This window comes from Maniola jurtina, chromosome 8, assembly GCF_905333055.1.
Source record: "Maniola jurtina chromosome 8, ilManJurt1.1, whole genome shotgun sequence".
NCBI classification, from domain to species: domain Eukaryota; kingdom Metazoa; phylum Arthropoda; class Insecta; order Lepidoptera; family Nymphalidae; genus Maniola; species Maniola jurtina.
In genome coordinates, this window is record NC_060036.1 from 11,577,018 (window position 1) to 11,602,505 (window position 25,488).

Sequence of the window (25,488 nt, forward strand, 5' to 3'; positions counted from 1 at the left end):
TAGTACGTAGTTTATCGTCTATTTCGTTAATGAACTCTACCACTCAGCTACTCATCATTTCCTTTTACAGAAATTGTAAAAGGTTCTGATGAGTGATGACCTACCTATAATATTATTAATTAGAATAAATTCTCTGCTTTGATTTTAAGTAAAATTTCTTGCTTTCCATCCAAACTAGCCCAGAGAACGTGGTCAGCAAACGATTTCTAAGCCTCACATCCCAATAATTTAATCTGTTCGAAAAAAAATTTGTTTTCGCCTGCCCACAGAATTGAATTGAGTAAGTAGGTACTTAATTTAATTGGCTAGCATTTGATTAACAAAGAACTAAATATAAAATTAATAACCGAAAAAACAAAAACGTTAACGTTGTGTGTGCAAATCTGAGATCTCGCTACGCATGAAAGCGCCATTGAGAACAGTTAAAACCGCAACATTGCGAAGCGAGTAACGTTGAAAACGGAACAGACTATTTTGTTGTTTGAAGAATTTTTATTTCAACGGTATAGTTATCACAACTATACCGTTGAAATAAAAATTCTTGTGATAGCCTAGTGGTTAATACGTTCTCTTACTTTTCAGTGTGTTTTAAGCAGTAAAATTTATTTTAACGGTAAAGGAAAACATCGTGTGGAAACGTCTACCAATCCAAACTAAGCCAGCCAGTGTGGTGGAGAGGAGACCTTCAGTAGTGATCCGACGACGGGGTGATGATGAATGGTTGATGATGATACACGAGTAGAGTTAACGAGCGGCGTCCTCGTCGGTGCCGGTGTCGGTGGCGAGTAGGAAACGCGCGCCGCCCGCTTGCGCCTTGACCCACTTGTACCCTGCCTACTTGTACACAGCTACGTGGCGTTACACAGCTCTTGCAGCAACATCGAGATGCAATCCATCTCTAATGACTCTTTAGGGAAGTGATTGAACGATTTAAAAAAACTGCTTCAAGAGGTAAATAAATTATTATTAAATATTCAGCATATTTAAATAACTCGCTCGAAGCAGCAGTTTAAAACCAACCAATGTCAACTGAGTTTGATTTGATGGCTATCATTTTTAGTGTTGATCACTGAGACAGCGAATTATCCCGCTATAGGCAAATGTTGCGACAGATGCGATTGTCTTGAAAAACCGTGCAAAAAATACGAACTTATCAATGTCATAAATCTTGTACGATGATACGGAACCCTTGGTGTGCGTGTCCGACCCTCACTTGACCGGTTTTTATTTTATCAACTAGATTAGAAAAGACTATTGTCGGACTATTCAAGTTGGTATTTACTAGTCTCTAACTAGTTAGTGACAGATCGGTATACAGCGTTCTAAATTTAGTGAACTTGCACACGAGGTCAGTTTGCGCGTCAGTTTCCTGAAGATGGCGCCCGTATGCTCTCGTCATCATTAGCCATTTAGCCTCGCTCAACTAACTATCAAATGAGCAATTTATTACTACTGAATAGGTGCATAATATTAAATTAGACAGACGGAGGTCGACGCGGCTTGTGTACCTATAAGTCACAATATGAAGGTCGAGTAGGTGACGCTGAATGAAGAGGAGATGGAGCGACCCTTCATCTTATGAAAACAAACAAAATTATTAAACACTGAATTCAAACTTCTTTACGATAAATTATTCGACTTTTGCGTGAAAACAGATTAATTGTGAGAATATCCGAAATTATCGATTATCACCGACTAGTTCGACATTTTACCATTAAAACTTGGTAAATCTAAAGTTTTACAGTAAAACCCTAGGATTTACTGTAGTTGGGGATTTTACAGTAACACAATATTCCACATATTCACTAGCTATCGCGAGAATTCATAGAATGATCACTACATGCACCTGCACGAACGATAGAATTCTAAAATTTATTGCCTCCGGATGGTAGGTTTTGAAGGCTACCTACCTGGGCTTTTTATAAATAAAACTTGTCAGTAGAAATGAAATGGTAACCCCAAATATATTTCATATTTCTAAAAAGATTTTGTATAAACTGCTACTTCATCTGGAGACATCAAATTTTATAATAAATAATAATAACCAGCTGTCTAATTTAAATGCTTTTGACAAAATCAAACTGGGTTCTATATGTATTCCAATTAGACTTGAAAGAAAACAGGAATGCGAATAAATTATTCGTACGTGGAAATTCTACTAAAATAGAACAATGAAATGAAAATACATCAGTGCATAATTATTATTTGTTGTTTCAATAGATCATTTTAAAAAGCTGATAAAATATGATGTTTACTTACGATTGCCATTGAAGTCGTCTGGAATCCAAATTGTTACAAATCCATTTACTAATGACACAAATCACTTATTTGCAATGAGCCACGGTAGAAGAGTAATTAACGTCGCTCCACTTCACTAGTTCACTTTGTACAGTTTCACTTGCTCACTTACATACGGAAATTTCACTCACTCCAGTGCGTCAATCCAATAATGCACTGCACTAGCACTGTAGAGTTTCTTAACATTAACACGTTTATTCGATAAGAGTATAAATGGTTACATAAAACTACACACAGCGTATCTGGGTTCACACCCAGCTCCAAGTAGGTACCTGTAACGAGACAAAGCCGTTGTAAAATTCACGATTTTCAAAGACATGTAGAGGCGATATGCAACTTTTACAGAACATTGTCTTCTTGCATTAGGGACACTCACTTGGTTAGCGAAGATTAAACTCTACACTAAAATTAAATAACTAGGACGTAAAGAATTTAGACTTTACACAGTCGAGGCGCGTGCTATCAGACTGCTGACCAAACGCTGACTGGCTGGCGCAGGGGAAAAGCGGTGGGAGGGGGGAGCAGACGGAGGACAGATCGAGGGAGGGAGACTGTCTGGTCGACTGGTTGGTCGACCTATTGGCACGGCACACACACAAATGCGCTGTCAGTAAAGTTTCTAGGCTGATTTGTTTTACGCCTACAGTCGCGCCTCTCTCGGAAAATATCTATCATTAACCTCCAAGCACCTCCAAGGTACTTTTCTTCTAATACAAAATTTTCCAAAAGAATAATTGACTAATCGGAAGACAAGTCCCCGGAATAGTAATTGCGAGTTGCAACAGTAGCAGGCAAGTATCCGCAACCTTCAGGAGTTCTCATGGTCACGCGTTCGAGCGTAAAGGTCATCTCACACTGTTGCTAGTTGCTACTTGCTAGCAAGCAGATAACAATACTCGTCGCGTTCATCTCTTTAACGAACTAGAAATACAATGTTCTTAATAAATAGGTACCTACTCAGGTAGGTATATCTTGGGAAATCGTGTGATGACAAAGTGTGTTACTGATAAAGACAGTTATGCGAAAGCAACTGAAGGAAACATTGTGTCATTAGATAACTCGAGGTGATAAGGTGACGTAGGTACGCAAACAAAGGGCGTTGAAGACATGAAGGGCGCTGGGTGATGGGCACTAAAACAATTCAGAAAAATTCACATCTAATCGATCTTGATTTATAGGTATGGAAATAACTGGCATATTATAGGTGGGTTATTTACTTTTACACCGTGAGAAACGTGAATGAAGTATTTGAAAAATATAGGTATGTAAGTATCAATTGAGCGCAGCTGACGTCTACCGACTAAATAAACTTTACGATAGCCCAGGACTGGCTCATTTCCTTGTCAAAATTAATCGTAATAAAAATCTTGATAACCTTGTAGAGTCCATCAATGCTAACGTACCTCTATCTACGCTAAATGCTATCTAAACTTAGACAAATCATGCTTATGTACCTACCTACCTATTGAATATTGATATCGTTTTGTACCTACTAGACTTAAAGATTATTGACTCAAAAGAGGTGGTGAAGGAACCTGTTACAATAAAATTAATACGTACTTAATTATTTTGAAGTCTAAAGTTCTTATAAAAATAAACATAATAAAATGGAGCAAACCAGTTTCGAGATTTTTTAATAGATCTAATTCTCTTGATCACTACATTTTTGTTCGACCAAAGTTATGCCCGCGTCTCGTAAAAGGTCAGTTTTAATTCAACCCTTAAAATAGTCTTTATCCAATAATCCACATATAACTAATAGGTATTATAAATACCAAAGTGTGTCTATCAGTCTGTTATTTTCTCACTGTAACTAATGTGATAAGAGCAAAGATAGCCAGCATCCTGGACATGGGCTAGTTTTATCCCGGAAACCAATTAGGTAAGTAGTTCCCACATGATTTTTTTTAAAACCTTAATCCATACGGACAAAGTTGCAGCAGCGTATCATCTTCTCATCTACCTATAGACTAAAATAAGTTAGCTGGTTTAATTTATTTTTAATTCTTATAAAATACAAGAAATTGGACCTACTAATAGGTACCTACTACAACTTATCAAGTTACGACAAAATATTAATTTTGCAGTTGGTTTAGACTTTAGATAGCTTGGTTCGAAGATAAATAAAAATAAATGCGTTTACAATCTTTGCGGGGGTAACGCACTTGTTCGGTTCTTCGTCTTTCCCTCTCGCACTCTACAATTCAGGTTTTTTTGCTCGCATGCCGAGTCATCGCCTTACCAGTTCTTTATTTTTAATGGCTGGCTACATAACTCGTGCAAATGGCGAACCTTTCACTAAACGAGCGCGCGATTTCGTCAAATTCATCAGTTTTGCGAAATTCACTTATGGTAGATTAAAAACCAACCATGTGCAAACCAACCTTTGCTTACATCGGTAGATTAGCATTTAAATTTGATTATCATGGTATGTAGTAGGAAAGTGTGGGAAACCTTTTAAAACATTATGTATAGGCATATAGGTATAGTTGTAATTTAAACTTACATTAACGGCAGTCTCCTTGATAGGCACGCCAACCAAACGGCATTGCAAAACCTTAAATTCGCAAGGTTGCGTGCGCATTGCCGGGAAAGATAGCGTTTTAGAGGCCAGTCACGTTTCGATGAGCGATTTTTCTATTAATTTAGCGTGAGATTCGTACTACTCGTTCGTGGCATGCGACTTGCGAGTCGGCCGAGTGTCGGAGTGAGACTGAGATAGAGACCTGTTCAAGAGAAAGTGACCAGGCGATTACTTTCGTCGTCCAGTTTTAGACTGGTGTGTGCGTTGCTCCGGACTCCGGAGCCGCGGAACGGAAGCTACCGTTACCCTGCTTTTGCGCAATGAGGTCGCGAGTAAAGTTCAAAACATCGATTTCGACACGTTACCCTGTCCTACGTCGTTACCTATTGTTTGATCGAACTTCATGAATACTCAATAATGAATGCATAGCCAGACGTTTTAGCGAAAAAACTGCTAAGATACAAATAACTTTAATTTCAAAAAAGCATACAGAATCTTTTGAAACATAAAATTCGTGTAAACCTTTACCGACTCTACAGATCGGATTCAGAACCCACATTGTACTCAGAAAAACCCAGTAAGACACGCAGCCTACTTAGTTAATGTTTTAAAAATACTTGAGTTATGTAGATCTCGGAAACAGCCTTTGCGTAACACTATTTAATAACGTAATACTGAAATCCGAGGACTGTTATGTAAGCTAGATATAAAATATTAAAACTGGTCAATTGCGAGTCTAACCTCGCTCTTTTATTTAGGTTTCCATACATAATTATAAACATCACATTTTAGGTATCTAAAATATCTTTTTTCCGAGCTCGATGTTGATGAAGAAAAACCCAAAAAATGTTTGTTTTGGTCAAAGCTTACAAACTATTTTATAAATCGTTGTGTTCAGTATTTGTTGTTAAATACAGTAATATTGTGGGTACATAATATATAATTCCCTAACTATTTTAGGTTTTATGTACCCCGTCACCAAATTGGTCTAAAATGGTCTAAAACTGACAAGCTTGACGGCCGACGAATGCTAACTCGATAATCGACAGTAGATAAAGCAGTTTCAAATGCGTTTTGGTGAAATATTGAGTGACAATAACACAATATAATCCACTTGATTTGATAGCTTGTTTTATAACGTGATAATAATTAATTATTAATAATAAATTAGCTTAATTAGTGGGTAGTAATCTATCTAATGAAAAATTTCTTCTGGGAAGCAGTAAGCAGTAGTAATTCCGAGGGGATACCATGAGGTACCAGCTGATAAATGGAAGATAGAGGACAAAAGCTTCTCAAAATTTCACTCAATTATTTACATATCCGAAAGACTTGGGTTGTACTTGGGTAACCCCCCGTTTATGTAGCTTTATGAGGACACATAATATGAATCTACTTATCGTACGTGGTAGGTCTAGAAAAATTCCCATATATCTCATGAAACATGAACCATTTTCCCAGGTGTGGATTTACAGGTTGAACTTACTTACTCTTACGATCGACAAGCATTAATCCATGCTATCCATACAAATATTATAAATGCGAAAGTGTGTCTGTCTGTCTGCTATTTTTTCACGACCCAACAGTTTAACCGATTCTGACGAAATGTGGTACAGAGTTAGCTTATATCCCGGGGACGGACATAGCCTACTTTTTATCTCGAAAAATCAAAGACTTCCCACGGGATTCTCAAAGACCCATCCGTTTAACCGATTTATATGAATTTTGGTACAGAGGTAGCTTGCGTCCCGGACATAGACAACTTTTATCCCGAAAAGCAGGGTTCCCACAGGTTTTTAAAAAACCTAAATCCACGCGAACGAAGTCGCGGGCATCATCTAGTTTCTTATAATTTGTAAATGAGTTCTTTTATGCGAATGTAGATATCTGGTATGCAGGTTTCACAGCGTGTATGTCGCATTGTTTCACGAGCGTAGGTATATTAAAGTAAAATTAAGTGATTCACATCACAGATTTGGTATTCGATGCCGTTATATGCGCACGACTTACGAGTAATTTGGCCGTGCATACATATAAATATAAATACCGCACTATGTAGTAAACAAATAGATTTTTTTTTACTGTACCTTTTTCCATTAATGCAAAATGTCGAAAAAACACTCGAGTACGGAACCCTCGGTGCGCGAGTCTGATCGCACTTGACCCGTTTTTAATTCAGATACAAATTAGCCCTTGACTGCAATCTCACCTAGTGGTGAGTGATGATGCAATCAGATAGAAGCGAGCTACCTGGAAGAGGTATGGCAGTTTTGGTTTTGTATTAAAGATACCCCTTTGGTTTCTATGCGGCATCGTTTCGGATCGCTAAATGGCTTGGCAGCATGTCTTTTGCCGATAGGATGATTGTGATGATAACTAACCACGGTTGTAAATTATAAACCGAGAATCGAACAAGTACCAATGTAAAAAGAATGTGTGCGTTGTTCGGTACCGCTCAAAGTGGGATAAAGAATATATAAATCCTATCTAATAGGCATCAAGAGTGTCGATTTCGTAGATATTTACTATTTATTGGCAACTAAAACGATTGCAAACCTCGCCTGACCTTGCTTCTCACGGACAACACAATCAATTGGGTCACTCGGACAACTATTTCGCGATTTTTGCAACACGCAGAACCGACTAACTACCTACCATACAGTAGTTACACTAAAAGTTGTTATTTTTTTAAGTTATTCACGTAACCGTGTGTAATAATAATATAGTGACCCGACCATAGTGACTAATGACAAGTCCACGAACATCATTTTTAACCCCCACCTAAAAAGAAGGGTGTTATAAGTTTGACGTGTGTATCTGTCTGTGGCACCGTAGCTCCTAAACTAATGAACCGATATTAATTTAGTCTTTTTGTTTGAAAGGTGGCTTGATCGAGAGTGTTCTTATTAGCCATAATACAAGAAAATCGGTTTAGCCGTTTGAAAGTTATCAGCTCTTTTCTAGTTACTACCTTCACTTGTCGGGGGTGTTATAAACCACTTGTGGTTTATAATTTAATAATATGATTACCTACGAATTATAGAAATGTCTGTTAGTTATGTGCATATTATTTAGTCCCATCTGTAAGAAAAGAGACTTTATACGGTGTTCCGGTACTACGAAACGCCGTATTTTGCACTTTTTCGTCGTGTATAAAATACAGACGGGACTAGGTACATATATGCAAACACTGAGTACAATTCTTTTTTCAAAATTCAAGGAATTTTTCCTCTTAATCAATGATGAAGAGCATTTTTTTGTCTGACAAAAAAAAACAAATGAACAGATAAATTGTTATGTAAGTGTTATAAGAGAGATAAGTACAGATATTTTCGATGCCCGTTATGTATTACCATGAAAGTGAAACAGTTAACAGTGATCTGACATGGATAGCACTCCCCAATCCAGGTCAGTCGGACAACAATTCGGCGCTTTTGATAACATGAAACGTTACTACGGTGCGCAACACACGTAGGTAGGTACGCGTCACGATTACGGTGTTTTCCGGTGCAGTTATGCCTGGTTGCAGTTTTATGTGGTTCTACTTCTAAAGAAAGCCGACCAAACTTCTTGCGGAAATGCTATTGTTTAAAAAATCAATGAAATCCGGAAGATAGGACCACACCATGCATTCTATTCGGCCAGTAGTATTATTTACACGACAGTCCAAAAAAAAGAGTGTAATGTTTTCAGGGTGCATGTACCTACCTATATGAAAAGATAGCACTACGTAAACCGGGGAACCCTTTTCCATTATTTCTAGTTATTTCTAGCCCCCCTCAAGTTTAGATCTGTCATTTATCAGTTTAGATAATCTGATTCTGATATTTTCATTTGTTTGTACCAAAAAAACGACTAGGTACCTATAATAATAATTACAAGTCCTCCACCAAGCTAGGCATTAGGAATAGGCGATTGTAGCTCGATTTGTATATACAGTCAAAGTCTGTTATAACAACATTGAAGGGGCCACGATTATTATTAGGTCGCAAAACCCAATAGTTGTAATAGCCTAATACTACAGGGTGTTTGGTAATTAGTATATAAAGACGACACGTACCCATGCTACTTTTATCTGATAAATACAATGCTGAAGTAAAATGACGAAATAAAATTATAAAAATTTCCATACAAAATTAAAAAAAAATATATGTCAAAGTTTTCATGACCCTAACGTGCTCTAAATCACTGATATCGCTGGCCATCTTTAGATAGGCCAAGGTCAACGATCTCAGTGAGTTAGGGCACGTTAGGGCCATGAAAACTTGGACATTAAAAAAAAATTAAGATTTTGTATGGAAATTTTTATAATTTTATTTCGTCATTTTACTTCAGCATTGTATTTATCAAATGAAAGTAGCATGGGTACGTGTCGTCATTATATACTAATTACCAAACAGCCTGTATAAGTAGCCGGGACTTATATTTTGGTAATTGTAACCGATAGATCATTATAAATGATGTTGTTATAAACGGTTTTGACTGTATTCAACACGTCATGATCAGGAGATACAGTTAGTAATAACTAGCTGTTCTTCGAGTATCTGACCGTGTCCCTCACGGATACCACAATCAGGTCAGTCGGACAACAATTTCGCACTTTTTCTGAGCGTGGAGTACTCGAACCTATTTACTTCATGGATATCTAAAGTCTATTGAGCTGTTCTACAAAATATATTCCGGGATTTATGTGTTCTTTGATTTTTGTTTACGTTTTCTTAAATACCTACTAAACCTATTTTGTTTATGGCTGTATCAACTGGCATAGTTCCAACTAGGTCTCTTTAATCAAACTGAATTTACATTTATGTATTTAATTCCTAACCAACGCAACAGAAACAAAGAACATCTAACCAATGTAATATAAACAGAAGAAGAATTTTAAACTAAATATTTAATAATCATAGATATTTTACGCAGATTTTTCGTCACTCTACTACGAACTTAGTATATGTTAGATATTCTTATTTTATAATTCAAAACACGACTGCAGCTCCCTGCCAGAAAACGAACTAAAAACTAGAATGTTTCACATTTGAAAATGGCCCCATACTGAATTGTTTCCAAAAAATTATAGCCAGTGTCACTCGGGATGTTGTAAGGATTCTAACACACACCATACATCCAAATCTGTTCAGGCATTTAGGAGTTGTGGTGTAATAAAGAAACTTACGTACATACACACATAATTATGAACCCTGAAAACATTACACTCCTTTTTTTAAGCAGTCATGTAAAACAACAGGCTGTCCCGTCCTAGCTTTTTTTTTTTGTTATACGACTCTTTATTCTTTAGGAGTTCTTTATGTATTTCATCGTTACACTTTTTTATCTGATCCGTTGTTAACATAATCTCTTAGCTAACAGAATAGTGGGTCAAATGAACCGGGCGACACTGACCTGGCCTTGGCTCTGCCCTGACAGACGTGAAATGGGTCACTGGGCCATCATTTTGCTCTTTTTGCAACGTACGTGTACTGTTTGTCGAACATCGATCGCTGTCGAATCCGAGGGAAGTGTTTGTTTACATCATTTATTGTTATTATTAACTGGATGGATGAGATCATTATTATTGTAGGCACCTACACCACAGTGTTACATTGCTGGAGCAAGTTAAAACACTGAATTATGGGAAATAGGTACGCGCGTTATCAGTGGTTAATAATACATATTAGTAGACGGCCTTCTCTCTGCATAACAGTCTTTTCTAGACAACAGACATGGCTGAAGATATCTACGTAAGGTTTGGACCAAAGATTGGCCTTATTTCTCGTCTCTTTGGCCTGGATAGCAGCAGCGCGGGGTTCTTCGTTTGGTTGGACCCCTATAGGAAGTACGAAGCGTGGCCTCCTACTCGAGTGCAGGTGAGGCGCAGAGCACTTGGTGTCCTGGTGATGGTCTTTAGCTGGCAGGTATTTCGCCGGCTAGGGCCTGCCATTTTGTCTTAGAGCCTTTGTTTGCTGTCGTAGGCGTAATATCCTACGGCGCTGCATTTTCCGTTGTGAGGTCGCTGTTCTAGCCTCAGAATACAGAAAAACTAGTATTCCATATGCCCCTGTCCATTGACATTTCAGCTTCGCAACCCGTTTAGATATGTGGGTTCTCCTACGAATCTCCTCATTTCTGATTTAATCAAGTAGAGAAACTCTATACGTCTCGCTCTTTATTAAATAAATCTTTTTAAACGAGCTCTACAACAAAAAATTGTCTCCAATTTGATTCTTTTTTGTATACTCCACGTGTTCCCCCGAAACGTTAACTATCTTCTATAAATAAAGATCGGCCATAGACAAGGATAAGGCACAAAAACATGTCCCTTTCACCCTTATCCGTCGACGCAGGTAGATTCGGAGTAGGGTTATCAACCTATCAGTTACCACTATAATCATTTCATAAAATTGAATATGTTGTTTGTACAAAAAAATAATGCATATATTACGTTCTAAATTTTGATACAGTAACGGCCATATTTGTCGATTTCTAGAGTTATCATTCTATACACGCCGCATCTGTTAGAATGTTCTAATCTCAAAAAGAGTAAAAAAGGTTTTGACTAGGTTAACTATTAGATAAATTAGAATGAACAACTTTGAAATATACCAACTCTTTACATAAAATTGATAAAAAATCACTTTTTAAATTATACCTTTGAAAATGTTAAACATATAAGTACCTAAAACCGTTGCTTGTGTGTACTGACCTAGTTGTAAACAGGTGCTTTTGCTTGATAGTTTACGTCTCAAGCGGTAAGTTGGCAACCCTACTGAAATGTGAACATAAGGGATAATATTTTTTTCTTGTACAAAACAAAATATTTGAGTTATTGTTCGCGGGCACACTGCAGTCTGCACACAATAATGATAACGCCATTACATAATATTGTCCTTGGTTCACAGTTCGTATCGGATTAAATGTCACTTTTGAACCGCACTTTTACTGCCTTCAACATAAATAACGAGGTTTATGAATTTGAAACAAAGGTTCACAGGTAATATAATAAGTATACCTTCTTAGTTATATGTAGTTATCACTAAACAGGTTTCTTTGGATCATTAATATTACTTTAAATTCACAAGTTGACAACCCTAGTGAAATGTGAACGTAAGGGATAATATTTTTTTCTTGTACAAAACAAAATATTTGAGTTATTGTTCGCGGGCACACTGCAGTCTGCACACAAAAGTGATAACGAAGTTACATAATATCCTTGGCTCACAGTTCATATCGGATTCAGTTTCACTTTTGAACCGCGGTTTTATTGCTTTCGACACTGATAACGAGTTTTATGAAGTTAAAACGAAGATGGTTCACAGATAAGTACAAAATACAAATTACGAGTCCGCCGCGCCCCGTTATATTATCCATATCCATATAGGTATATTATGTACTAATTTCATACTAACATTATAAATATGCGAATGTGTCTGTCTGTAACCATTTCACGTCACGGTTAAACAGATTTAACCGATTTTGACGAAAATAGGTAAGTAAAGAGATCTCGGGCCCGTGACATAATACCTATTTGATACTGCTAGCTTGCATCCAGGAGACAAACATTTACTACTAACTGCTTTTATGCCGGATAATCAGAATTTCCACGGAAAATTTAAAAAAAACCGGCCTAGTGCGAGTCAGACTCGCGCACTGAGGGTTCCGTACTCGCGTATTTTTCCAACGTTTAGCACGATAAATCAAAAACTATTATATACTAGCCGATGCCCGCGACTTCACCCGCGTGGATTTTGGTTTTTCGAAATCCTGTAGGAACTCTTTGTTATTCCGGGATAAAAACTAGCCTATGTGGTAATCCAGGGTATAATCTATATCTCCATTCTAAACAGCCCAATCCGTCCAGTAGTTTTTGCGTGAAGGAGTAACACACACACACACACACACACACACACACACACACACACACACACACACACACACACACACACACACACACACACACACACACACACACACACACACACACACACACACACACACACACACACACACACACACACACACACACACACACACACACACACACACACACACACACACACACACACACACACACACACACACACACACACACACACACACACACACACACACACACACACACACACACACACACACACACACACACACACACACACACACACACACACACACACACACACACACACACACACACACACACACACACACACACACACACACACACACACACACACACACACACACACACACACACACACACACACACACACACACACACACACACACACACACACACACACACACACACACACACACACACACACACACACACACACACACACACACACACATACAAACTTTCTCCTTTATAATATTAGTGTGATAAAAATAAAACTGTTTTTGAATGTACAGCTATTTAAAGCCCTTTCAATATGATAGGTACGTATCCCACTTGGTATAGTTATCTTACTTGATCAAATAGTTTGGAATTTTCCTGGAACTTTGTCTTACTTATTATTAAATAGGTACCTACTTATTATGTAATGCGCATAAATAAAGTTGCGAGTGCTAAGTACTAAAGTACAAAACCGTAGTATACATAATATAATGTAGATTAATTATATTATTATTATTATAAAGGCAATGTAGGTATTATCTAGTTGACCCTGGTTAAAGACAAGGTTAATTATAATAGATACTATAGATACTAGGTACTATGTACATACTTTTATAAAATTGAAATGATTTATCTGCTTACCTTTTGCCTATTTAATTTTGAATATTTTCAATTTTACTTTTGCGTTGTTTGGTTTTCAGTCATTTCTTAGGTCACACTACTAAGTAACTCAAATAAAAATGTCTATCTTACGATAATTATTAAAATACATTCTAGTAATCATGAAGCCTCACCAATCTCAAGAGCAGTAAAAGGGACCTGATCCCAATCTACCCAATGACATTTATGTATATCCTACCTAGAAGTCATTGAGTTTACCATTGACTTTGAAAGAGCCACTTTATTCTAGGGAGTTTACCTACCTAATAAACTGAGCTAAGCTGCCCTAACATGCACATGCCCATCGTAAATTGTAATTCTATGACAGAGGTGACAGAGTGGTAGGACGATGTTGCACAAATCTCGCGCCAGAGTGCTAATAACGTTGCTGCCATGACATGCTACGAGCGTAAAAAAGGGTATTTAACAGGGCTCTCTCCGTCACTCGCTTCATACAATCGTAGTTCTAATTTCATTTGAATATTAAGCAACCAAAGTCCATGAAATTTTGCAGACATATTCTAGAAACTAATATCTGTGTCTGTGGTGTTTTAGATTTTTCTAAAAATATGTAGTTTTAAAATTACATGGGCTCAAAGATTTGTATGTAAATTTTTAAGACCGCGTAACTTTGAAACCGAATATTTTAACAGAAATCTGGAGAACCACAGACATAGATATTAGTTTCTAGACTATGTCTGCAAAATTTCATGGACTTTGGTTGCAATGAAATTGGAACTACGTTTGTATGAAGCGAGTGACGGAGAGACCCTTCTTAATCCTAGTAAAATAATTTAGTATCTTTGTATTGAATAAATAGCATTAGCAGTAAACCTGTGAACTACTCCAACTAAAGAGACATACAATCTACCTAATAAACTGAGATAAAATGCGCTAACTTGCACATGTCCATCGTAAATTCTAATTTCATAGCAACAGAGGTAGGTACCTACCACGATATTGCGCATTATCGCGCTAGTGCTAACAATGTTGCTGCAATGGCATGCTACGAGCTTAAAAAAGAGTAGGTACAATAATCTTAATAAAATAGTTTAATATCTTTGTATTGAATTGCAATAGTCGTAAACATGTGAAATACATATAACAACTCAAGAGACATACCTAGCTACCCAATAAACGGAGCTAAACTACGCAACTTGCACATGTCCGTCGTAAATTGTCTATAGCGAAAGTCTCTTCAGGCCAGGGTATTGTGCAAGCCTCTTGCTTCTTCCCTGAGGCGGTAAGCTAACACTTACAACTTACAGTGTTGCTACAACGTCTTGCCGCGATCTTCAAAGGGAATAATAATCCTAAATAATATTTATTATCTTTGTATGTATATTACGAATAGCAGTAAACTCTAGAAATATAGGTAGGTACTAACTCAAAAGAATATACTCTACCATAACAACTGAACTAAAATGCGCTAAGGCCGTGGATACGTCTGTAAGTTTTACTCACGTAAGTAGCTTACATGATTAACTTACAATTTTACTAATGTAAACACTCTTTACATTTACCTTGGTAAAATTTTAACGTGAGTAAAACTTACAGGTGCTATCGCGGCCTTACAGGCACAGTACAGTCGCTTATTGAAGTTACACAAGCCTCGCCCCAGAGCTCCAACAATGTTGCTTGCTCTGTCTTACTAATAGAGTTCAGGTATTAATCCATACTATTATTATAAATGCGAAAGTGTGTCTGTCTGTCTGTCTGCTACGTTTTCACGGCCCAACCGCTGAACCGATTTTAATGAAATTTGGTATAGACTTGGGATACATCCCGGGGAAGGGCATAGGCTACTTTTTATCCCGGAAAATCAAAGAGTTCCTGCGGGATTTTAAAAACCGAAATCTACGCGGGCGAAGCCGCGGGCATCGGCTAGTAACATCATAATGGGCATAGTGTAAGCCAATTACAAGTATATACCTAAACATAAACGGATGATGTACCTACTTTACTTAATAATTGTGTACCTACGTGAGATTTCTTTTACAACTCGATCAAAATTTCAAATAAACATATTTTTTGTGTTTTAAACTTTAAATTTATTGTTAATTAGGCGCTACGGTGGAACACACAGAATCTGAATACAATCATACATACACACATTCATACATACATAGACTGCTAAAATCATAACCCTTCCTTTTGGCTTTGCCGCAGTCGGGTAAAAAAGGATCTCAGCCGGGGACAAAGACGCAAAAGAACAAACTGTTCATTTTGTTGAACAAGTCCCCGCCGCATTTTAGGCATAAAATGATAGATACCAAAGTATAATAATATAATTTAGCAAGTTTATGATCATGCCATACACCCGAAAAACAGTAGCTACCTACCCTCTTACGGGTGCAGTCGGATAAATAAATAATATTTTGCAAGCCTGTAAATAACGAATTATTGACTGACAAAGGCTAACGCAGCGTGGCGCAACCCGAGCGGTTCGAACATCGAAGTCTCGAATTCTATTCGTCGTCGTGCGCTAACAAATAATAATAACTCGTAGCGATTACAAACGAGTCATCGACCTTCGAAAAATCTGACCTGCGCCGCTCGCCGCAAGGTTGCGCGCACGACAACGCTTCGATTCACTTCAATATTCAAATGCTCTTCTACGTTTCCTCATTTTCCACTTGCTAATAGAGCAATTAAGACGTTGAAACATAATATTTTGAGATGGCGTATTATTTTAGATGGCGTAGGTTCCTGACTATCTACTTATTAAGTAGTTACGCTATACTGTATACCTAGGTATAACGTAGTTCGTAAAAATTTCTGAAAATACTTAATAGTAGGCTCTACGTGAGTACCTACCTGGGTCCCAGATATGATATACATAGAGAGAAAACCTAAAAATATGCAAAATCTCAAGTTTATAGACCAACCAATGTATCGTGTGCCCATGTTAGAGTGTCTGTGTCAGTCCATCAGTTTCTACTTTTCTTTTACACTTACTTATGTTTATAAGATTTTAAGGTTTTAACTTTAAACTATAGTGTGTAATTTCCATTATAAGTATAGATTGTTACGGCTATACTGACGTATTTAGTCAACGTAAGCCCGACTAATAACTAGTTTCGAAATTCGAACCCAACCGGGCTCCTTTTTCATAGGCCATAGGGGATGGGTTTTAAATTAGTCGGGCTTACGTCGATAGTCGACAGTCGACTTACTATAGCCTAACAATCTATATTTATAAGATTTATTAAGAAGTGTTAAATAGGTAGACCGAACGAGGAAAATTCTCTTAGTACGTAACTTACCTAACCTACATAGTAACGTAACGAGATAGCTTGCATCCCGGAGACAGATATAGGAAAATTATAGGCTACTTTTAATCTCGGAAAATCAACTCAAGTTTTCGCGGATGAAGTCGCGGGCGTCATCTAATTCAACAAAATATATTTTGTAGGTATATCTATTGTACCTCGCAAATTATCGCGGAATCGTTATCGTACGTTCACCGATACTAAATTATCTGACTTGATTACAGTTCGTTAATATAAGTATTCCGATGTTCTCATGTTCCTCGACCTTTTCGCGCTGCGGTCGATATAAAGACTTGGACACACAACACGCGTGACGCGACGATGTAAATGAGACGAGGTACGAATGGGATCAATGGGACAAGTTGCGAATGGGGTGAGATGCGAATGGGACGAGCTCCGATTGGGACGAGGTGCGAATTGGACGAGATGCGAATGGAACAAGTTGCGAATGCGTTGACTTGCTAATAACCCCAGTGATGCGTTTCTATTTTACAACCTGTCCATAGATAAAGTAGGTACGTATAGCATGGGATTAGGCAAGTAAGGTAATAATGATGAGAAAAAAAGCGCTGATAGTGGATAAAAAGCGGCGATGGCGTAATGGTTGAGATGTCGATCTCCAATACGAGGGCCGAGGTTCGATCCCGGCCATGCACGGTCTCTAATTTTGCGTTTAGGCAAATATGACTTGTTTTAATGGTGAAAGAAAACATCCTGAGAAAACCTACATGCCTGAGAGTTCTCCAGAATATTCTCATAGAGTGAGAAGTCTGACTTGGACTTGGCCAGGGTGGTAGATTATCATTGCAAGAACCATTCTCATTCTAAACCAGTGATAGGTTGATGAAGTGATAGAGATTTTATACGTGTACCGAGAGTAACAGAGCGCGACATGCACATATTGTCTTTATAATAGTTCCGCGTTTTTAGACCTCTAGCCGTGCGGTAAAGGCCACGCGTCGCAGCCGTCGCGTTTAATGTGTGTGCAAGCCTTAAGGCGTGTTTTCGCAAAAACTGGTATTTCTTGAAAACGAAGGTTCTGATCGAACAGAAGGTCGTGCTTGTAGACATTTAAGGCATCGAAGTGATCTTGGTTCGTAAGTGTCTCTGGAATGTTCGATGTTGATTTACAATGTTATCGATATGACAATGATGGGCAAGTTTGTATTGAACGTGTTCACGCCAATGCGCGGGTGCGTCCGTGATTTAATACGTACCTCTTCCAGCTTCCCGTATAGTGCGAATAAGTATGTATTCCGAGCTGAGCACGAGGCATATGGCTGCGCATTGTACTAAAACCTGCTCACAACCTGCACGGGGAAGCTGGAAGAAATCTCTGTTTAGAGATAAGCATTTCCTTTGTACATAGCTTAATTTATCATAACTTTGTAACTACAATTTTGGTACATGAAAATAAATAAATAAATAAAACAGAGCTCAGCCGAACTTGCTCTTAGCTAAGGCATCGAATTGATCTTGATTCGCAGGTGTCTCTGGAATGTTCGATGTTGATTTACAATGTTACCGATCTGACGACGATGTAGTGAACAAGTTTGTATTGAACGTGTTCACGCCAATACGCGGGTGCATCGTACCGGTCAAGTCCAAGTCGGACTCGCACACAAAGGGTTCCATAGGTACCATAGTACAAGATATAACACTACGTACTTTTTAAGTTTTTTTTTTAAATTGCATAGCGGCCATTTTGAAATTCGCCATCTTGGTTTTTAGGGTTCCGTACCTCAAAAGGAAAAACTGAACCCTTATAAGATCACTTCGTTGTTTGTCGGTCTGTCCGTCTGTCGTGCCAAGAAAACCTATAGGGTATTTCCAGTTAACCTAGAATCATGAAATTTTGGGGTAGGTAAGTCTTATAACATAAGCAAAGGAATAAATCCGAAAATAGTGAATTTGTGATTACATCACAAAAAATAAAATAAAATGTGTTCACGAAAAAATTAATTTACTAAATCACATACCTAATTATAGAGGGCGCTGTTGTTATTAACTTGCAGTGTTGCACATGAAAATGTTAAAATAACTTGTACGATAGTACGGAACCCTTCGTATTCGAGTCCGACTCGCACTTGGCCGGTTTTTCATTATTTGTTGTTATTGCGTAATAGAAGTATATGTACTTACACAAAAAATTTCAACTGTTTACCTATTACGGTTATTGAGATACAACCCACTGACAGACAGATAGAGATGGTCGGACAGCGAAGTTTTAGTGATAGAGTCCCGTTGGCACTCGGTTGAGTAACCCTAAAAACTAGCTCTAGTAATGTTATTAGATATGCACCTTTATACCTATCTAGGTTGGAAAGGAAACCTTTTAAATTCGAAAAGTTCAATCACCTTTTCCTAGACTTACGGACATAAAAAAAAATAATTTAAACTGTCAACTTTTAAAGGATCGACAAGGACCTTTATCTGTATTGAAATCGTCGAATGGTATCGATGTTCGGAGCAAGTGGTTTTATTTTCGTATGGCCGTATCGTTAAGGTCGACCGAGGTGAACACCCCACCAAGGAGAACCGTTGACCCCCCGATCATATCCGCGTATGCTTGAGGGGCTCCGTGGGTATGAAAAGCTACGTACACAATCCTACAGTGCGCTATGTGGGTTTTATTTTTGTTATCATTATTTCGTCGGCGATTATTGCAAGAAAAAATCAGACAATACGGCAAAGTAAGTACCTAATACGTATCATAATACCTGCCTACGTAATGTTATTGTCGCACTTCTCTCGAAGAAGTCTAAAAGATGGAGAGGCTATCCTGAAATTGGATGGGTAGAATGTAGATATGGCAGTATTTGTACCCTTATCTATTCTAAGTCCTTATCGGTTTCTTTGCGGCCAACATTAGTCATCATCACTCATCACTTACTGTCAAGTGAGATTGCAGACAACTCGGCCAAGTGCGAGTCAGACTCGCGCACCGACGGTTACGTAATCCGTATACTCGGGTATTTTTTCCGACATTTTGCACGATAAATCAAAAACTATTAGGTATGCATAAAAATAAATAAAATCTGTTTTGTAAGAATAAAGCCCTTTCATATGATACCCAACTTGGTGTTATCTTACTTTGAAAATTGAAACACATTTTAATTTTTTTTGTGATCTAACCACAAATTCACGGTTTTTGGATTTTTTCCTTTACTTGTGCTATAAGGCCTACCTACCTGCCTTTCATGATTATAGGTCAACGGGAAGTACCCTATAAACCTTGATAGACATGACAGACGGACAGACAGACAGTACAGAATCCTAAAAAACCTTTAAGTGGGTAAATACCTACTTGCGCCTGGTGAAATAGGTACTTATATAATTTTTGATTAAAATTAAATCTTATATGCTTCGCAAAGTTCATACAAGGCTTGATTTAGGTATAATATGCCAGGAACGTGGTGAACAAGTTTCCAGAAAAAACACGAGGCGAATCAACATTGTATAGATTTCCAATAAGAATATCCTATTTATAGCGCCTCACATGGCAAGTTACAATGTTTCAGTATAAAAAACTTTATATCCTGTGAATGCAATGTGTTTAATTACCCTCTTGTAGAGCAAGGTGTTAAAAGTATTTTAAAAATATAAGTAGGTACGTAAGTTAATAAATTAAAAAATAAATGCTAAGACCCTTATAAAAAAGACGGTCAAGTACGAATCGGATTAGCTCACGAAGGGTTCCGTGCCATCTTACAAGATGGGTAAACACTTTTATGTAGAACATTGCTAGTTAGTGATAATATAGGTAAGTAGGTACATAATATTGTGGTTAAGGGCCGATTTTTCAATCATTAAATAACTTTTGTCTCAGTCCTATTTTGAATAGTCAACACCTCAAAATCCCTCAGATAAAAGTTATTTGACGATTTAAAAATGAGTCCTTAGTTAATTAATTTTTCCGGGAATACATTTTCTATTGTAATAAAAACAAATTCACGGTTTTCGAATTTTTGCTTTACTTGTGCTATAAGACCTGCCTTCCTACCAAACATGATTCTAGGTCAACGGGAAGTACCTTATAGTTTTACTAGACAGACACGACGGACAGATGGACAGACGGACAGACTACTGAAATAAGCTGATGGACGGAGGTCAGACGGGTGAAGTTGCACCATAAAGTTTCACTCTGGTATGGAACTCTAATTATAAAAACATTCATTTGTTGGACATTTCCCAAAGAGTACAAACCTACATAATCTAAGAGCTGTACCTTCTTATCTTCTTATTTTGTGGTTGTACTACGAAATAACACTGAAAACAGCCACTTCGGGTACGGAATAGGCCTACTGTGTTGCAAGGGCATGGACCTCAGTTCTTGACTACTTAGAAGACACGCTATTATTGTAAAGCGGTGTTGGCGGTGTTCACAGCACATACCTACGTCATTAGTGCAGCCAGTGGAAACTACACAGGTTACCGCTATCGCCCGTTAGAGGGACGCCTTGGAAACGAGTTATCCTTCCGGGTTCATAAACGCTGTGCTTCTTTACCGTGACTTGGTGGTTTTTACGCGATCGCCAAGTGTAGACCCGACCGCCTTGAAGCCGGTTATTAATTACTATTAAACCAAGTTTTCACTTCCTAGTCTATAACCTCATGAAGTCTTCTTAGGGTTCCGTACCTCAAAAGGAAAAAAGGAACCCTCATAGGATTACTTTGCTGTCTGTCTGTCCGTCTGTCTGTCGGGTTTATCTTTATCTAGGGTACTTCGCGATGGGCAGGTAGGTAGGTCTTACGGCACAAGTAAAGGAAAAATCCGGAACCGTGAATTTGTGGTGGTTACATCACAAAAAAAAAATAGTTAATAATGTTAACAAAAAATTTATTTATTAAATCGCGCAGGGCGTAACTTGCACTGTTCTACTATTTTAGGTATATCTTGTACGATGTTACGGAACCCTTCGTGTGGGAGTCCGACTCGCACTTGATCGGTTGTTAATTTACTACATTATGTAATTATAATAGTTGTGATGGAAAAAGGTAGAAATGATTCTTTTAAATGAGTACCTACTTATTTACATTGAAAGTTCTTTTAGCATGTATATTTCTATGTTTTGTATTTGTATGTATGGCATTTCTTTATTGCATTCCATGCTGAGTGTGGCATGACCAATTATTTATTATTATAATGTGCACAATGTACAAAAGCGGTGCTCACGTCTTTTTGTGCGGAGTCCGGGACAGTTGATCTATAACATCACACTAATATTATAAAGCCGAAAGTTTGTATGTATGTGTGTGTGTGTGTGTGTGTGTGTGTGTGTGTGTGTGTGTGTGTGTGTGTGTGTGTATGTGTGTGTGTGTGTGTGTGTGTGTGTGTGTGTGTGTGTGTGTGTGTGTGTGTGTGTGTGTGTGTGTGTGTGTGTGTGTTGTTACTCCTTCACGCAAAAACTACTGGACGGATTTGGCTGAAATTCGGAATGGAGATAGATAATATCCTGAATTAGCACATAAGCTACTTTTTATCCCGGAAAACCAAAGAGTTCCTACGGGATTTCGAAAACCTAAATCCACGCGGACGAAGTCGGCGGGCGTCAGCTAGTAATTGATAAATGTAATAGGTACTAGCTGATGGCCGCGACTTCGTTCCTGTGGATATAGGTTTTTAAGAATCCCGTGAACTCATTAATTTTCCGGGATAAAAAGTAGCCTATGTGTTAATCCTGGGTATAACCTATCTCCATTCCAAATTTCAGCCAAATCCGTAAAGTAGTTTTTGCGTAAAACAAACGTCCATACATCCATCAATCCATACATACAAATACATACATACAAACTTTTACATTTATAATATAAGTAAGATTATCAACTATCAACTTACTGGCAAGATGCCCTATCTCAAATTGACGAATGACCCACGTACATGTCTTCCTCCATCAAAAACAGTAGCTTCAAATACAAAACAGAAAGCAGGTGTAAATTATTGGTCTCATATTCGTCCGAAGCACGTCTATTCGCCGCTTTAATAGGTCGCCATTGTATAATATATAGGAGTAAACAACAAGAGCGGCGCGAGGTCGAACCTTGAACTTTGTGAGCGATATCTCGGCATCCGCATCAATTAACGATCGAGATCACTGGAGTCATTGGGCATAGCGAGGAATTCGCTTTCTCGTTCGCGAATAGGGCCATTCGCGTTACACTTACATCGTGCTAAAAAACCGGCCAAGTGTGTGTCAGACTCTCGCACCGAGGGTTCCGAACTCGGATATTTTTTTCGACAATTTGCACGAAAAATCAAAAACTATTATGCATAGTAATAAATACAAATCTGTTTTAGAATGTACAGGTTAAGCCCTTTCATATGATACGCCACTTGGTATACCTATAGTCATCTTACTTTGAAAATTGAAACATTTTTATTTCTTGTGATGTAACCACAAATTCAGTATTCGGATATTTTCCTTTACTTGTGCTATATGATCTATCTAACTGCAATCAATGATTGATATAGGTATAGTCAATGGAAAGTACCCTATAGGTTTTCTTGACAGACACGACAGACGGACAGACAGACAAATAATGATCCTATAAGGTTTCCGTTTATCCTTTTGAGGTAGGGAACCCTAAAATGTGTCTAATAAAAAGCCGCCTATTCGGGAGGTCGAGTGTTCGACCTCGGGCTCTAACTTTTCGGAGTTATGTGCGTTTTAAGCAATTAAATATTATTACTTACACCAGAAGGTGAAGGAAAACCGCGTCGTTAGGAAACCTGCATGCCTGAGAGTCCTCTATAATGTTTGCAAGGGTGTGTGAAATCTGCCACTCCGCACTAGGCCAGCGTGGCTAACTATGGTCTCAAGTCCCTAAGCCCTATTCAGAGTAGACCTGTGCTAAGTACTGGGCTAGCGATGGGTTGACCATAATGAATGTGTGATCAATTTTGTTTTGCCATGTCTCTAAAAGCGTCCGTTTGAAAGCGTTAATTTCACAACAACTAGGTCAAGTAGGTAGTAAGTGTCAAAAATCAGATATAAGGTAGGGTCCGGTAGCCATGCAATAGTAGCAATCGTTGCGTTGCTATAAACTCCGGTGTTCAATATTTTTTAGTTTTTTCAAAAACTGTCAGAGAAACCATGCCTTCCTAATTAAAATAGTTTTCTATAGGTAGGGTACGGTCTATTACAAGTAAATACTTCTTATTGCAAGTAACAACTTTTTGTTTTATATTTTATAGCGACTCGTGCAAAACTGGGCGCACCAGTAGGTACCTATGTTATCAAATTCCGAACGCATTCCGAACCAGTGGTAGATGCTTTTGACGATTCAAAAGAACTTGTAAAAGTCTAATTGAATAAAAATATTTTGAATTTGAATTTGAAAAATAGGTACCTATCAATATCATAAAAGAGATGAACATCAAAATAAAGATGAGCAATCTGAAAACTTATACTTGCGTAACTTGAGAGAAGTTTCATACTTCAGTTTTATCGTTTGCTAAGACAATTATTATTATGTAATTCAATCTAAGTGCTTACACAAAATTCTTCCGACAATTAAATTAATCGAAAGTGAAGCAAAACCCGTTTGCTTACTCATATTTAAAGTGTGACATAGATGGTAAGCGAGAACAGAAAATTGATTTAGTAAGCAACGTAGGTAATTGTTTTAGCTAAATATTAGGTAAAAAGTTTAAATATTAGATAAAAAAAATCCTCTAGCTAAAGGTCAGGGGCTTCGTCCGCGTGGATGTGTTTTTAAAAATCCCGTGGGGACTTTTGATTTTCCGGGATAAAATGTACGTTACTCTACAGGTTTTTAACTAAGTATACCCATGCAAAAACTCAGGTTGATCCGTTGCTCAGTTGAGACTTGATTAAAGGACAAACCAATAAACCAACACAAATACATTTATTTATTTATTATATGGGTAGTAGGCAACAAGTGATTATATTTAAAAAGATCTCGCTTTCTACAGCAGAATTATTATGCAATGCATATTTTTAAAATGCAAATCGTTGTGTTTAAGAGCTTCCATATGTATTTAGGATTATAAAATATTCATAGCGACCATCGCACCTGTACAGCGCGGCGTCAAGTGCCAACGCCCTTCAGGACTATAAGCAACATCCCTCCAGAAGGGAGAAACTATAAGCCAGTAACCAATATAACAACTAGGTATCAAAGTAACAGACCACTAGGTCAAAAATACATTTTGGATCCAGCTCTACTTTTACAGTTGTCTGGGTGGGAGTAGAGATCAATCAAGTAACCTACCTACGAGTATGTGAGATTTTTGAAGAATTGAAGAAGTTGAGAAATCTTCATGAGATTTTCCGACGCGGGAAAAAGGTACGTGTGTGCAAATCTTTGATATGCTTTTTTGTTTTCCGTGTTACTTATCATAGCCACGGATTACATTTTGTCAGAGTGTTTTGACTTATCGTATAAATTGCGTGAAATTGCATTTTGTTTCGAGGAAAAATTATTTTAGATTTTTTTATTTATTTAGAATTGTTTATTGCACACACAAACATATATATACAAAAACACAGAAAAAACTATACATGAGGGTGCAAAGGTTGCTTTTATTGATAAAGCAATCTCTTACAAGCAAGCTTTGGTAAAACAAGCGCAGGATGGTGCACAAAGAAAAATTAATAAAC

At 37.7% G+C, this 25,488-nt stretch overlaps 1 protein-coding gene across 4 annotated transcripts in view; it reads right to left on the minus strand.

The window, feature by feature from the left end:
* LOC123867424 overlaps positions 1 to 25,488 on the minus strand; it is a 96,107-nt gene that overhangs the window by 53,518 nt on the left and 17,101 nt on the right. For 2 of the 4 annotated variants that reach the window (XM_045909435.1, XM_045909430.1), the window contains exon 3: positions 2,260 to 2,570. The exons of 1 other annotated variant lie outside the window; for it this stretch is intronic. The gene's annotated coding sequence lies outside the window, so the exon portion shown is untranslated. Of the gene's footprint in view, positions 1 to 2,259; positions 2,571 to 2,674; positions 2,776 to 25,488 lie in introns of those variants that run through there. One more of the 4 variants, XM_045909431.1, reaches the window with a different exon arrangement.